Source organism: Scardinius erythrophthalmus (assembly GCF_964197995.2).
Source record: "Scardinius erythrophthalmus genome assembly, chromosome: 7".
In the NCBI taxonomy this organism is placed as follows: Eukaryota; Metazoa; Chordata; class Actinopteri; order Cypriniformes; family Leuciscidae; genus Scardinius; species Scardinius erythrophthalmus.
In genome coordinates this window covers 35,937,566-35,954,103 of record NC_138227.1, presented here as the reverse complement: position 1 = coordinate 35,954,103, position 16,538 = coordinate 35,937,566, and positions in this window count along the sequence as shown.

The following is a 16,538-nucleotide window of genomic DNA, read 5'->3' as shown; positions in this document are numbered from 1 at the left end:
CAGATGTATCACAAAAAGTACACACTTAAATGTTTATAAAGGTATATGGCTCATAAATGTGTGACACAAGTATTCGCTGAGTTTTGTTTCAGTTTATAGACATGCTCAAGAAAAAAAAGTTCACCGCGACAGAGAGGCAGAACGCACACCCTGTTTATTTTCTTTATTTTACAAAAGCACAATGTTTTGGTTTGATTGTAAGTGGACACATACAAAAGGAGAAATATCACAGATTCTTTTTTATATTTCTTTTTTCTGTATGACTATAAATGACTGAGTAATTTAAGTTTATAGTGCTACAATGTGGAGAAAATCCAGCAAAACGCGCCCGCGCGTTTGTCGACCTCAGAGGGTTAATATTATGAACAGCAGCTATGCTAATTATTTCCCATCTGCTTTTCTGTTGTTATCTGTGGACGCCAGTCCCGAGGTAAATAGAGTCCGTCAGCTCCAGTTTGTATCCAGCCTCTCATGGAAACTTCAGATGCCCCAACACCCGTGAAGAGACGACTCGACGCTGGCGTTATGTTATGCCCTAAATTAATACATGATTAACTAACTGTATTTTTCTATGTACATTTCTGAAATGCACTTTCTGTAAAGCTGCTTTGAAACAATATGTATTGTGAAAAGCGCTATACAAATAAATTTGAATTGAATTGAATTGAACTTTAGACACAGTTGCTCCATTGCGCTTAAAGAACATTAAAGAAAATAGTCAAACGCGGTGGTACAACGAGCACACCCAGGCCCTTAAGAGAGCAGCCAGAAAAATGGAGCACAACTGGAAGAAAACAAAACTAGAGGTATTTCGGATTTCATGGAAGGAGAGCTTGATTGCATACAGAGAGGCCTTAAAAGCTGCTAGATCTGCTTATTTTTCAACCCTATTAGAAGAAAATAAACATAATCCTAGGTATTTATTTGAAACGGTGGCTAAACTAACGAAAAAGAAAGCTTCAAGCCCAGAAGTTTCCAAGCAACACAGCAGTAATGACTTTATGAACCATATCTTCACTTATAAGATTGATAATATCAGAGACAAAATTATAACTATGCAATCGTATACTACAGTATCGCATCAGGCAGTGCATTGTAGTTTTCCTGAGGAAAATTTTTATTCATTTATTGCTATAGGAGAGGAAGAATTTTGCAAACTCGTTAATTCATCTAAATCGACAACATGTATGTTAGACCCTATACCGACTAAGCTACTGAAAGAGATGCTTCCAGATGTCACAGATCCTCTTCTTAATATCATTAATTTGTCTTTGTCTCTAGGATACGTACCAAAAAACTTTAAGCTGGCTATGATTAAACCGCTTGTTAAAAAAACACAACTTGATCCTACAGAATTAGTCAATTACAGGCCGATCTCGAATCCATGAGAATCCAATGACCTTTTCTGTCAAAGATATTAGAAAAATCAGTATCCTCACAACTGTGTTCCTTTCTTGAAAGAAATTATATCTGTGAGGATTTTCAGTCAGGATTTAGACCATACCACTGAGACAGCTCTCGTTAGAGTCACAAATGATTTGCTCTTATCATCCGATCGTGGTTGTATCTCTCTATTAGTGTTACTTGATCTTAGTGCAGCATTTGACACCATTGACCACAACATTCTTTTAAATAGACTAGAAAACTATGTTGGCATTAGTGGAATTGCACTAGCATAGTTTAATAATATTGAGAAGAGGCTCTTCCACTACAGGTAACACTTCTTTCAGTAGTTTAGTGGGTATTGGATCTAATAAACATGTTGTTGGTTTAGATCAGTGGTTCTCAATTCCAGTCCTCGTGACCCACTGCTCTGCACATTTTGTATGTCTTTCTTATCTGACACACTCAGTTCAATTCATGGAGTCTCTCCTAATGAGCTGATGATCTGGTTCAGGTGTGTTAAATAAGGGAGACATACAAAATGTGCAGAGCAGTGGGTCACGAGGACTGGAATTGAGAACCACTGGTTTAGATGCAGTGATAAGTTTATTTAGCTCTTCCTGTCCTATAGTTGTAAAGCGGTGTACTGTAGTTGTTACGAGTTACACCTTCGAGTATATATAACGAGTTAATGGCAATGAAATGCCAGGGGTCTGCGAAATTTGCATAGCGTATCTCCGCCCCACCCTGGGGGTATATAAGGAAGTACGCCGGCAACATGCAGATATGTTTTCGCTTCGGAGCCAAGTTGATGTACTTCACTCCACAGCCAATCCTGAGATTCATCTCTCCTTCTCTTCGAGATGAGCCTCTCTCCAAGTGTTGGTGTGACAGCGAGTTCCAGCGAGTGCACATTCCCTGCTTATCTATGCAGTGATTTGCCAAAGTTTGTGTGTTCTCTCCCTGGTCGCTTCAGCATTTGCGGAGAAATCTCCTTTCTAAAAGAGCTTGCACGCGGCACGTCTTTTTAAAGATGCCTCGCCCGTGCACTTCTGGGTGCGGTCTTTTCGTTTCTGACTCTGATGGGCACAATCGCTGTCTTGTGTGTCTGGGTGTTGAGCACGCTAAGACAGCGTTTGTGGATGAGTCATGTTCCCATTGCGGGAACATGCCCATCGCACAGTTGCGGTCGAGACTCAATGACCTTTGTGGTAGAGTCCCCTCATCCGCACCCCGATCTACGAGCTCCACAAGAGCTGGTACTTCGGCTGGCGGCCAGGGTGACCTGAGGGTTACGGTGTGGAACAAAGCACCGACTATTCCACGTTCCACACCTCCCTCTTCCACCGTGCAACCCGTGAGTGTTCCGAATGAGCCCGCGGTACAGTCCTCTGACTTGCCGCGGGTATCATTCGGCGCTCCAGAGGAAGATTCGATGTCGATCGCTGCATCACAAGGTGGGCAGGAGTCCTTGGGAAGTGACGATTCGGCTGTGCTGCCACCTTCGGGTGTCCCAGCATTGCCCGAGTCTGATCCCAAGCTGACGGCCATGCTTTCCAGGGCAGCCGCGGCCATTGGTCTAGAGTGGTCCCCGCCACCTGTTCCGGTGCGCTCGCGGCTGGACGATTGGTTTTTGGGAGCGGCCGCTGACCCTCGTCACCGCCCAACCCCAATGCCTTTCTTCCCGGATGTGCATGAGGAGGTCACGAGGTCCTGGAAGGCACCATTGTCTTCCCGTGATCGCTCGGCGACCTCCTCCGCCTTGCCTCCTCTCGATCAGGCTGCTGCCAAAGGCTGCACTGGGGTTCCCCAGGTTGAACGCTCTGTTGCGATGCAACTGTGTCCTCAGAGTGCTTCTTCCCGTGGCGACCCAAAGCACCCCTCCAAAGCCTGTAGGTTCTCCTCCACCCTCGAGGCGAAGGCCTATAGAGCTGCGGGGCTGGCAGCCTCCTCACTGCATGCCATGGCGACACTGCAGGTCTACCAGGCCCAGCTGTTGCGTGACATGCACGAGGAGAGGACTGACCCAGCACTCATTGATGAGTTGCGTGCCGCCACCGACCTCACTCTCGGGGCGACGAAGGTGACCGCACGCTCGCTGGGTCAGGTGATGTCCACCTGTGTGGTTCAGGAACGACACCTGTGGCTCAACCTGGCTGATATGCGGGAGGCCGAGCGGACCCGGTTCCTCGACACCCCCATATCCCAGGCTGGCCTCTTCGGCGGTGCAGTCGAGGACTTTGCCCAGCAGTTCTCGACTGCCCAGAAGCAGACTGAGGCTCTAAAACACGTCCTGCCCCGGCGGCCCGCTGCTCTGGCCCTTCTGCGGCTCCCGCCCCTCCCGATCGGCCCCAGCAGCAAGCTGCTTCCGGGTCACGTCGTGGAGGAAGCCGCAGGAAGGCGTCACAGCCCTCTCCCGCGCCCCGCTAAACGCCAGGCAAAACGGCGCTCCTGAGACGGGCTGCTCAGAGATGGCTTTGAGTTCTTTTCAGGAGACGGTAGCAGGGCCGCTCCTTCCCCCGGCCGGGGGAGAATCCTTGGTTGTCCTACTCCCGCTGCCCGTCCCTCGACGGGCAGCACCCTAATGTGGTTATAATGTGTTTACCCTAATTCACCCTAAAGAAAGAACTCCTCCCCGCTTCAGGGGAGTCCGCTTCACTTTGGTGGGTGGCAATGCCCCTGTCATGAGAGCGGAGGTCGCCACCCTAATGGCGAAGGGTGCGATCGAGACTGTCCATCCAGCCGAAATGAAGTCCGGCTTCTACAGCCCCTACTTCATTGTACCGGAGAAATCCAGTGGGTTATGACTTATCCTGGACCTGCGCGTCCTGAACCGCTCCCTTCAAAGGCTGCCGTTCAAGATGCTCACGGCCAAACACCTTTTCGAATGCGTACGGCCGCAGGATTGGTTTGCAGCGATCGACCTGAAGGGCGCCTACTTCCATGTCTCCATTCTTCCTCGACACAGAAGCGACCTCAGATGCAGGTTCCTGGACAGGACCCCAGCGCCTCTAGCATGTCAATTGCACATGGCACCCCAACCCGTGGTGGAGGGATCTGTTGATACAAAAACATGCCTGGAAGCTCGTTCTAAGGGCACTCCGGCCCGTAGAAAACTGAGGTTCGACCACGGGGTGAAGGTCTGACGGCAGGTCGGAGTCACTGGAACTCGGAGCGTGCCGTGGTGCCATGCCCACCTCGGGACTCGGTCGCGAAGCCAAAGCTGAAGCGGTCTTATATGAAGCAATCCAAGCGGCGTTACATGCATGTCAATTGCTAGAGTTGTTGGCTGCTAGAGCAATCCAGCGCCTCTAGCATGTCAATTGCCTCGAGTTGTTGGCTGTACGTCTTGCTCTGCACCGCTTCTGTGCGTTGCTCAGGGGTCAACACGTACTAGTCCGATCAGACAATACTGCGACTGTAGCGTACATCAACCGTCAAGGTGGTCTGCGCTCCCGCCGTATGTCACATCTCGCCCGCCACCTCCTCATATGGAGTCAGAAGCATCTGAGGTCGCTTCGAGCCATTTATATCCCGGACACCTGAACCAGGCGGCCGACGAGCTGTCTCGGCTTCGGCCTCTCGCTGGAGAATGGAGACTCCATCCCCAGACGGTTCAGCTGATTTGGGATCAGTTCGGGGACACACAGGTAGACCTGTTTGCCTCCCACGACTCGTCCCACTGCGACCTGTTTTATTCCCTGACCGAGGGCAAGCTCGGCACGGATGCACTGGCGCACAGCTGGCCGTGGGGCCTCCACAAGTATGCGATTCCCCCAGTGAGCCTTCTTTCGCAGACTTTGTGCAAAATCAGGGAGGACGAGGAGCAGGTAATTTTGGTTGCCTCGTATTGGCACAACCGCACCTGGTTCCCAGAACTAGTACTCCTCGCGACAGCACCTCCCTGGCCAATTCCTCTGAGGAAGGACCTGCTTTCTCAGGGACGGGGCACCTTATGGCACCCTCGTCCCGATCTTTGGAACCTCCACGTGTGGCTCCTGGACGGGACGAGGCAGGTTTGAGTACCCTACCACCAGCGGTGGTGGCTATCATCACTTCCGCTAGAGCAGAGTCCACGAGACATGCCTATGCGTTGAAGTGGAACCTCTTCGTCAACTGGTTTTCTTCTAAACAACAAGAACCCACAAAATGCCCGATCAGTGTTGTGCTCTCCTTCCTGCAAGAAGGGTTGGAGCGAAGGCTCTCTCCCTCCACCCTGAAAGTGTATGTTGTCGGCATTGCCGCACATCACGACGCAGTTGATGGAAAGTCTCTGGGAAAGCACGACCTGATCAATAGGTTCCTGAGAGGAGCAAGGAGACTGAATCCTCCTCGTCCTCCTCTCGTTCCCTCTTGGGACCTCTCAGTGGTACTAACTGCCCTGCAGAGTGCTCCCTTTGAGCCTCTGCAATCAGTGGAGCTTAAGTTCCTGTCAATGAAGACAGCGCTCCTGGTTGCATTGGCCTCCATCAAGAGGGTAGGGGACCAGCAGGCATTTTCGGTTGACGAAGCGTGCCTGGAATTCGGGCCGGCTAACTCTCACGTGATCCTGAGACCCCGGCCTGGATATGTGCCCAAGGTTCCCACCACTCCCTTTCGAGATCAGGTGGTGAACCTGCAAGCGCTGCCTTTGGAGGAGGCAGACCCAGCCTTGGCACTGCTCTGTCCAGTACGCGCCCTCCGTGCTTACGTTGACAGAACGCAGTGTTTCAGGACCTCAGACCAGCTCTTTGTCTGTCATGGTGGGAAGCTGAAGGGAAAGGCACTCTCCAAGCAAAGGTTGTCTCACTGGATAGTGGACGCCATTGCTTTGGCTTACCAGCAGCAAGGTCGACCATGCCCCCTTGGTGTGACGGCCCACTCCACTCGGAGTGTGGCATCCTCTTGGGCTCTAGCGCATGGCGCCTCGCTAACAGACATCTGCAGAGCTGCAGGCTGGGCGACACCTAACACATTCGCGAGATTCTACAATCTCCGAGTGGAGCCAGTTTCTTCTCATGTACTCGCTTCAACTAGCCGGTACTAGATTCTGCTCAGGTGTCTTCGCTTGCTCGCCATTCCTCTCCACGGACGGGATACGTGCAATATTCTCCTCAGGTGAACTTAATAAGCCCTGAGTCTCCTCCAGCACTGACGACGTCAACACCAGAGTTATGCCACTGGCAGCTTTCGCGCTTGGCTAGGTGCCTCCATGTGCATGGTTTCCCCCTCTGGGTGACCCCCACATTTGTATATCCACTGTAAGCCTCTCTGAGCATGTGTCTTTCCCTTGGCAAGCCACCTTGCCACCCCTGGGGTTGAAATATTCCACCTGCGGCTGGACACCCCAGTGATTCTCCATATGCAGCCCCTCGGGGTCATATGTGTATTCCAAGTCCCCCCCTTCGGGCTGGGCGTGATTGCATATTTCCACTGAGATATGCTTCCCAGTGTACCTTGGTATTCATGTGTTAAGTAGGAGTCCTTCGTCCATGCCAGTCTCACGACAGGGAGCTCAGACTTACGCAGGGCACTGGAAGACAGTCGAGAGGTGGCGTGATTACACTGGGAACCCCATTCGTCGTCATCCGACGTAACTCAGAGTGACAACGAAAGGGAACGTCTCGGTTACGTATGTAACCCCCCGTTCCCTGAGTAGGGAACGGAGACGTTACGTCTCCCTGCCACTTCCGCTGTACCGCTGGAACGCCTCAGTTCAGTCTCGGCTCCTCAGCGAAGACATATCTGCATGTTGCCGGCGTACTTCCTTATATACCCCCAGGGTGGGGCGGAGATACGCTATGCAAATTCTGCAGACCCATGGCATTTCATTGCCATTGGCTCGTTTTATATACTCAAAGGTGATAGGCTTTCTAAGCGAAACCCCATTCGCCGTCATCCGACGTAACGTCTCCGTTCCCTACTCAGGGAACGAGGGTTACATACGTAACCGAGACGTTCCTCGAGGGGCGATAATTAAAGTGCTGGAAAAGAACGAGTTAAAAGTTTCTGTTGCAATATCAAGTTCTTCTAAGCTATCCGGGATGCTGAGATGATGAAAATGATTAGGAAGATTATTGATAAAGCAATCTTTAGTGGCAGAAGTGATAGGTCTAACATATTTATAACACGGAGTCGGCTTTGCAGCCTTGGCTAAATGTAATTTACACAAGACATCTCATGATCTGAGACGTCATCGCTCTGCTGCAGAATTTCAATGGCATCAACATCTATTCCATGTGATAATATTAGATCTAGAGTATGATTACAGCAATGAGTAACTCCAATTGAGTTTACAATGTCTTTAAATGCCAAACCCAATGCATCTTTTTCATTATCGATGTGTATATTAAAGGGCACCTATTATGCCCCTTTTTAGAAGATGTAATAATGGTCTTGGGTGTCCCCAGAATGTATTTGTGAAGTTTCAGCACAAAATACCCCACAGTTAATTTATTATAACCATTTGAAAATGTCATTTTTGGGGCCTGTTTTAAAAAGAGCTGTTTTGTGTGTATCACTTTAAATGTAAATGAGCTGCATATCCCCGCCCTGCTGCTGGACCTAGATGATGAAGAGACTCCGCGGCACAGAGTCGAATGAGAATGGACTAAACGTCTCGGAATAGTTATTTGATACATTTATGTACTTACAAAGTTTTAATCGCGTCCCCTTTGCCATTATGGATGTGCAACACACACACACACACACACACACACACACACACACACACACACACACACACACGAACTGTGATAACGTTCGCGCAATGTTTTGAAACTACACACACACACACACACTACTGTGATAACGTTTGCTAAGTACAAACGATTTATTTATTTATTTCTTAAGGGGAGGGAGATAGACGTTTAGCCTACTGTCTATGGAGATAGAGCAGACCTTAATTTATTTACATTTGTAAATGCTGCAAAAAAATCATAAAATACACTTACTTCTTCTGGAGGTGACGTTGGATCGCGAACTGTAGGCAACAATCCACACTCGAGGATTAACTCTGACCCTCGTTCACTAAACAGTCAGTCAGAACATGATTCTCGTATGAAGTTTAAGTGGCGCCTTTTCTTCATAAATAAAATCCATCCGCTGTGTTTTCAGTGGCTCTGATGTCAGTGAAGACTAGTATGTCCATTCTTACATCCCACAACAGAACACCTACACTTCTTAGGAGACATTACCGACTGTCGTTGAAACATGGATGCAGATCACAGAGGGCGGGGTCTATAAAACCAGACTGTCAATCAAATCACGTCGGTAGGGCTTAGCTCATTTCTTCGTCACAGTGAGGGAAATCTAGAACAGGGTGTTCTGAGACAGTGCTTATGATTTATTGAGATAGTAAAAAAACTACTGTGTGGATTTTTATCATTCTAGGGTGGTTTTGCTCACAAACTGCCAACACACATTTATGTTCAAACACCATGTAAAAGTGAATTTTGCATAATAGGTGCCCTTTAAAATCACCAACAATTAGTACTTTATCTGCAGTCAATATTAATTTTGATAGAAAGTCCGCAAATTCTTTGATAAAATCTTTATGGTGCCCTGGTGGCCTGTATACAGTAGCCAGCACAAATCTCAAACGTGATTTATTATTTACACTATATATTTTTACATTAAGCACCAACACTTCAAAATAATTATATTTAAAACTTGATTTCTTAGTGGTTTTGAAAATATTACTATAAATTACAGCAACACTTCCCCCTTTGCGTTTCAGACGAGGCTCATGTTTATAACAGTAATCTTGTGGGGTGGACTCATTTAAAGCAATGTAATCATTTGGTTTTAGCCAGGTTTCTGTCAAACACAGCACATATAGGTTATTATCTGAAATCATATCATTAACAATGAGTGCTTTTGGAGTAAGGGATCGAATATTCAGCAACCCAAGCTTTAGTATTTGCCCATCTGTATTATAGCTGTTTTTTATTTTTTTGAACATCAATTACATTTACCTTAGATGGGTTTAAACGTTTTTTTGGATTTCTAAAATCGGGGAACAGACACAGTCTCTATATGATGATAGCCAGGTGAAAGAGGATTTATCTGACCTTGGTGACGCGAGGCCGCTAGCAGACAGTCGGTTAAGCCAGTCTGTCTGCTTCCTGACCTGGTGCCAAATTTGTCATGTTTGAGCTCTAAGACTATGAGCCAAATTACTAGAGAGGTGAGCAGCTCCATCCCAGGAGGGATGAATACCATCTCTTTTCAACAGGTCAGGTTTGCCCCAAAAACTTTTCCAATTGTCTATGAATTCTATATTATTAAAGGGGTCATATAATGCCATTTTTGTACAAGCTAATATGATTCTTTAGGGTCTAAATTAAAAGTTTGTAATATACTTTAATTAAAAATTCTCATTAGTATTGTAAGAAAACACTAATTTTACCTGCTCAAAAACAGCTCTGTTTTCAGCACGCCGTTTCAGTGCATACAGCTTTAAATGATAATGAGCTTTGCTCACCCCGCCCCTCTGTTCTGTGCATACACCAATTCTAACACAATAACCACGCGTTGTTCATTATAAACGTGGGATTATGAATTATATTGAGAACGTCGTACATAGAAAACATGCCGTAATGTACCCGGAGTGTAAACCTTAGATGCATTCATCATGAAGCGTGCAGCAAGGTTTGCAAATTTGCAAAGATTAATATAAATACTAATATAAAGGTTAATAAAACATTACACTCACATCTTCTGGAGGTTCAGCAGTAACATGTTGGTACCGATCCGTTTTTTCTCGTATGTAACGCTGTCTGATGTGAAATGATTCACGCAAACAGGAAAGCACAGACGATCGTGGGGAATCCCCGTGAGGGAATCCCCGCGTCAATCCTTTGGGCATATCGCTTCAAAAACAAAACTCAGTCACTGCATCTTCAATGGCTCAGATTTAGGAACATTCAAATGACTGCTGTGTTCCTTATTACACCGAAGAACAATCGCAGACGCCATTATGCTCATAGACAGCGCTCCAGTGAGGGTATCAACAATGACGCGCGGACTATGATTGACAGCTCGCTCATGAGCGAGGGCGGGTGTGTGTTGAAACGCTGCAGCTGTCAATCACAATCGTGGGAGGGGCGTCCGACCGTGTGACGTCACACGGTCGAACGGCTTGATTTCAGAGAGGTTCAAACATATAAGGAGATTAAAAAAAAACCACTAGATGGATTTTTATCATTTTATGATGGTTGTGTACAGGCACTGCCAACACACATTTCAGTGCAATCAACTTGTAAAAGTGCATGTACCATTATATGACCCCTTTAAGCGCACACCACCGAGACAGCCAACAATTAAGTGAACACAGTCTACTAACTATCTCATCACTCCTGCGAACAGGAAGGGGGCCAGAGCAAATTACAGTGCTTGACATCACACTTGCAAAGTTCACACACCTCTTTAATGTTAATTTTGGTGATATCCGACTGGCGGAGTCGAACATCATTAGTGCTGACGTGAATAATGATCTTAGAGAATTTACGATTAGCATTAGCCAGCACTTTTAAATTTGCTTTGATGTCAGGCACTCTGGCTCCTGGCAAACATGTGACTATGGTGGCTGGTGTCTCTATTTTCAAGTTCTGTGTGATCGAATAACCAATAGGAGGATCTTTGTTGACATCTTTGTACGCATGCGCGAGTGGTTGTGTGGCAACAAATCAAACAGTATTGCGGGCTGTAAAGACGCGACGAGCACTTTGAAGAGAGTTAGCGGGCAAAATCAACAATATATAAGCACTTTAACATCTGAAGACCGGAGGAGGTTTGGAGAGAAGCTCAAAATTTGTATTGGTGACAAAATCGAAGTTATTCAAAGCCCATATGAGATCTCCGCTGACTGTGCGTGCAACTCCCCAAACAGACGAGGCATTTATACTTGAAGCAACTGTTTTGTTTTAGACTGAACACCAGACCATACAACTGATTTAGACGCGCAAACTGGGTGATGATGAGATGTACTAATATCCGTCTGCTCGGGCAGATTCGGCTCAAAGTCGTGCATCTGCGGATGCGCGTGCGCGCTGTTAAGCCGAATCTGCCCGAGCTGACGGATATTAGTTTTTTTATTACCTTCGCGCTCATGCGGACGCGTCGAGTATAAACAAGGTTTTACAGCTCAGCCACTTGTTTTTTTCATATTTTTTTGCAAGTGGAAGATCTTGGTTTACATTTGGACTTGGATGTGATCTTATAGGCTTGAAAAGGTTGGTGACCACTGCATAACGCAAACCCAGTCAAACGTTTGACTGCAGTATCTTCTATTCTATGCGCCTTATAATCCGGTGCGCCCTATATATGAAAACAGTTATAAAATAGGCCATTTATTGAAGGTACGCCTCTGCTTATAGTGCGGAAAATACGGTAGTCTGGATGCTGTGGATCGCGGTTTGGGACACCTGAATCAGAACGCGAAAACATATGACTCGGTTGATTTGACTCAGTTTTATTATTTTTTATTTGATTCAATCTTCTATAAATACATAGTCACTAAGACTTAGGCCTACCATGAACAAAATGAGCCTCACAAACTCGATCAGTAATCCAGGCTTCGGAGCGTCCAGGTTCAATCGCCTAATTGCACGCAACCATTTCTTTCGTTTTTCGCGATCCTTTTCGGAGGGAATTCGAAAAAACTTTTTATCAGGCCCCCAACGAGCTGTACAATCGACCACACAGCAAGAGTGAACCATCCTCTTCTCTAAATCCTCCTCCAAACGTGCAAAACAGTCAAATTACAGGTATCTAGCGGTGTTTCCTGCCACACGATTCCCGTGATGCAACGCGGCAAACATAAACAATGACGTCACAAAAGATCCGCCTATTACTAGGGCACAATCAACGGAATTGTCAGTGGGTGTTTCACTGAGCGGGGCAAATCGATTTGTCATGGTAATCGGAACGGAAGAGTGTTTTTTTTTTTATCTGCGACTAGAGCGATCCCTCAGTTAGAGTCACAAATGATCTGCTCTTATCATCCGATCGTGGTTGTATCTCGCTATTAGTGTTACTCGATCTTAGTGCTGCATTTGACACCATTGACCACAACGTTTTTTTAAATAGATTAGAACATTATGTTGGCATTAAGGGAAATGCACTAGCATGATTTAAATCATACTTATCTGACCGTTATCAGTTTGTAGCAGCAAATGATGAGATGTCTCATCGATCACAAGTTCAGTATGGCGTACCACAAGGCTCAGTGCTAGGACCGCTGCTGTTCACTCTGTACATGCTACCATTAGGAGATATCATTAGGAAACATGGCATTAGCTTTCACTGTTATGCCGATGATACTCAGCTCTATATTTCTTCAAAACCTAACGAAACTTATCAATTCACAAAATTAACGGAATGCATAGCGGATATAAAAAATTGGATGACTCATAATTTCCTACTTCTAAATTCTGAAAAAAAAACAGAGTTTCTAATTATTGGACAAAAAACTTCATCACGTAATAACCTAGAATACTGTCTAACACTTGATGGCTGCTCTGTCAAGTCTTCGTCGTCGGTTAGGAACCTGGGTGTGCTCTTTGATACCAATCTTTCATTTGAAAGTCACGTGTCTAGTATCTGTAAAACTGCATTTTTCCATCTTAAAAATATATCTAAATTACGCCATATGCTCTCATTGACAAATGCGGAACAATTAGTTCATGCGTTCATGACCTCAAGGCTAGATTATTGTAATGCCCTACTGGGTGGTTGCCCTGCACGCTTAATAAACAAACTACAGCTAGTTCAAAACGCAGCAGCTCGAGTTCTTACCAGAACCAGGAAGTATGACCATATTAGCCCGGTTCTATCAAAACTGCATTGGCTCCCTATTAAACATCGCATAAATTTTAAAATATTGCTGATCACTTACAAAGCACTAAATGGTTTAGCTCCGCAGTACTTGAGCAAGCTCTTAACGCATTTTAGTCCGTCACGTCTATTGCGATCTCAAAATTCCGGCCAGTTACTAATACCTAGAATATCAAAATCGACTGCTGGCAGTAGATCCTTTTCCTATTTAGCACCAAAACTCTGGAACAGTCTTCCTACCATTGTCCGGGAAGCAGACACACTCTGTCAGTTCAAAGTAGGGCTGGGCGATATGACCCAAAAAAAATATCACGATATAATTTTCCATATCAGTCGATATCGATAATTATCACGATAAATATCAAATATTTATTTATTTGAAGATTAATGGCATATTTTTGTTCCTGAGTGAAAGATGTAGAAACCAGACAGTTAATTGTGGTTTTAAACTATTCTTTATTGTCAAAACATGACAAACACTTCCCAAACAGGTGAACAATTTATCAAAACTGAGGTAGATTTATTTATTACTAAAATCAACATTAATAGAGTAGAATATTATTAATATAAATAGAATAGAATATATAAAGTAAATATCTTTATAGAAAAATCAAGAACTGTAATGATACTGTATGACATTTGGCTTTGGCTCTGCTGACTGCAAATGCAAAATTAAAGTGCTTTAAAGATAATGTTTGTCAATAAACAAAAATATATTTTAATTCTTTCTGGTCAGCATGCCAAACCTTAAATAATAAATAAAATAAATAAAATAAATCTCAACTGTGGTCAGTCAGTATATATATTTTTTAAACTTTACAAGTTACGGGCAAGAAAGACAAGCTTGTCTACAGTTTCAGGTTTTAAAGCTGCCCTATGACAGGTCACAATGTTCCCACCTGTGCTAAAAATCCTCTCAGAGGGGGAGCTGGTAGCAGGGATGCACAAGTAGCGCCTTGCTAGTTGGCTCACTTTAGGAAACTTTTTGTCATACACTTTCCACCAGTCCTGGGGTTCTGTTTCAGTAGCCCCGTTTACATGCACACTTTTTTGCTATTCTGATTGAGATCGTTCTGATTGACGAATTCCGGTTGACTGTTTACATGGGATGTTATCTAAACCGATCTGGTGTTTACATGTGCTGACGCTTTCAATCGAAGTCATTTTCTGACATGCACACACAGCTTGTCTGCCGGATCTGAGCTCATTATTTCCATGTTTTCAATCCTGTCAAGATGGTGCATCACTTAATTGTCGCGTTTAGTTGTAGGCATGAGACGCGTTTCCACTGTCGGGCCAGTGCGAGCCATAAACGTGGCATTTTATTGTATTGTGTAGGCTATTGTTCTTTGCTAATTATTGTCTTGTTTTGTTTTTGCATCAGTTTTTCATTCTCATACTCATATCACACTCATTATAGCATATAATTAAATATAGGCCATCATTATTGTAAAAAAAAAAAAAAGAAGAAAAAAAGGAAGTTTTATCAGAAAACTGATCAGAAAGAAATCACTATAAACAGCCTGATCGATTGCAAAACAAGTGCGACTGTTTGCTGGCATTTTTGTTAAATTGAATATTTAAAACAAGAATAGATGTTTTACCACAGGTTTAATATAAAAATTGATACATTTATCATAATGAATTAATTTGTGTCAAAATTGCACGTCACAGAAATAAAGTGGTTTACCGTTTATGACGTTTGTGAACGTTTACAAAAGAAAGAGGACACACAACTTATTCGCGTCTGTTTCTGTTTATTTGGTAGCCTAGTAACAGGACGTATTTACATCACATTTAGAACATTTCTACAAATATGCCAGCAACAATATGACCTGAGGAGCTTTAGCACTCTCTCCCAGAAGGATACAATTATATTTTCAGTCAGAGAAAAAGAGGATAGTCCGAGACAGGCTACTGAAAGATAAAATAAAAACAGGATTATGATTTGTCTGATTTCTTCAAGCGTACATATTTACCATGTTTACTATGGTAATGGTTAGCATGCATAGTTTTTTGCATTGGGTATAAATATTCCTACCTTATTCGGTGATCTGAATCCACAATGGATCACAAACAGAAGGCATTATGTTAGCTGACAGAATTATCTGGCGCAAAACCAGGCATGCGCAGAAAGACGTACGCTCAAAGTAATCGGATCAGCTCATTTACATGGTGTAATCTTTCGTTTGATCGGTTCATGAAAAGGTTTATTCCACCCCCTTCAATCCGACTGAAATTTCAATTGGTTTGAGCATTTTTATTCCGATTTAGGTGTTGACATGGAGCATTTTCATTCTGATTGGACTTGCACCTGGTTATAATCGGAATACAATGCTACATGTAAACGGGGCTACTGTCTGCATCTGGACCCATGAGGTTATTTTCCAGCTCCCCCTCCACTGCCTGCATGTCACTGAGTCCTGTGTTGCTGGGGCATGGTTTCTTAAAAAAAACTGCCCAGTGACTTCCTCTGCTTCTTTACAGGAAGAGCTGCAGCAGCGCCTCCCTCTGCCTCGAGTTCTTCTGTTCTGCATGAAGCCTGTGAAGTGGATGGGCCTGGGTCTCCCTCCATTTTCAGAATCTCAGTCACTGCTCTTGTTTTGATTGCCTCAATCTTGTCTGGCCTGATATATTGAGTCTTGAAGCGCGGGTCAAGCAAGGATGCCATATCAAGCAGTTCGTCTGTTATCTCGTCATCGTACTTCTCATTGAGATATTCCATGACTGCTGTCTTTATGTCCTTTGTGAGCTGTGTGTCATCATCAGAGGGATTCAGGAGCTCTGTTCTGAAGAGGTGCAGCACAGGCTTGAGGTAGGACACACTCACATAAGATTCACCAGAGAGTGAATCTGTGAACTCAAGAAGTGGCTTTAAGGCCTCGTTCATTGACTCCAGCACTTCAATGTCCTGCCAGGTGGGCACCAAGTGCCTGGTTTTCTTGTCAGCAGACAGTACCTGAGAGATAGCCTTGTGCTGCTCAATCATCCTTGCTACCATCTTTTGACGGGATCCCCACCTGGTAGGTGACTCTGTCACCAGCTTGTGCTTCGGTAGTTTAAGTTCTTCCTGAGCAGTTGCAAGGTCTCTCTTCTTTTTTCCAGGAGAAGGAGAAGGCAGCCACTACTTTTTTACAAAGCCCAACGGCTCGATCCATCCTCTTGTCCTTCCCTGCTCTTTCTGAGGAAGGAAAGAAAATAGAGAGAAAATATGAGCAAAGAAAAGAAAGTATCTGAATAAGTCCACAATAGTATGTTAAAAAAAACATCTGACGTTCTAAACATAGATATTATAACAGAATATTCATATTAAATATTTCAGGTTTAAATATTGCTTC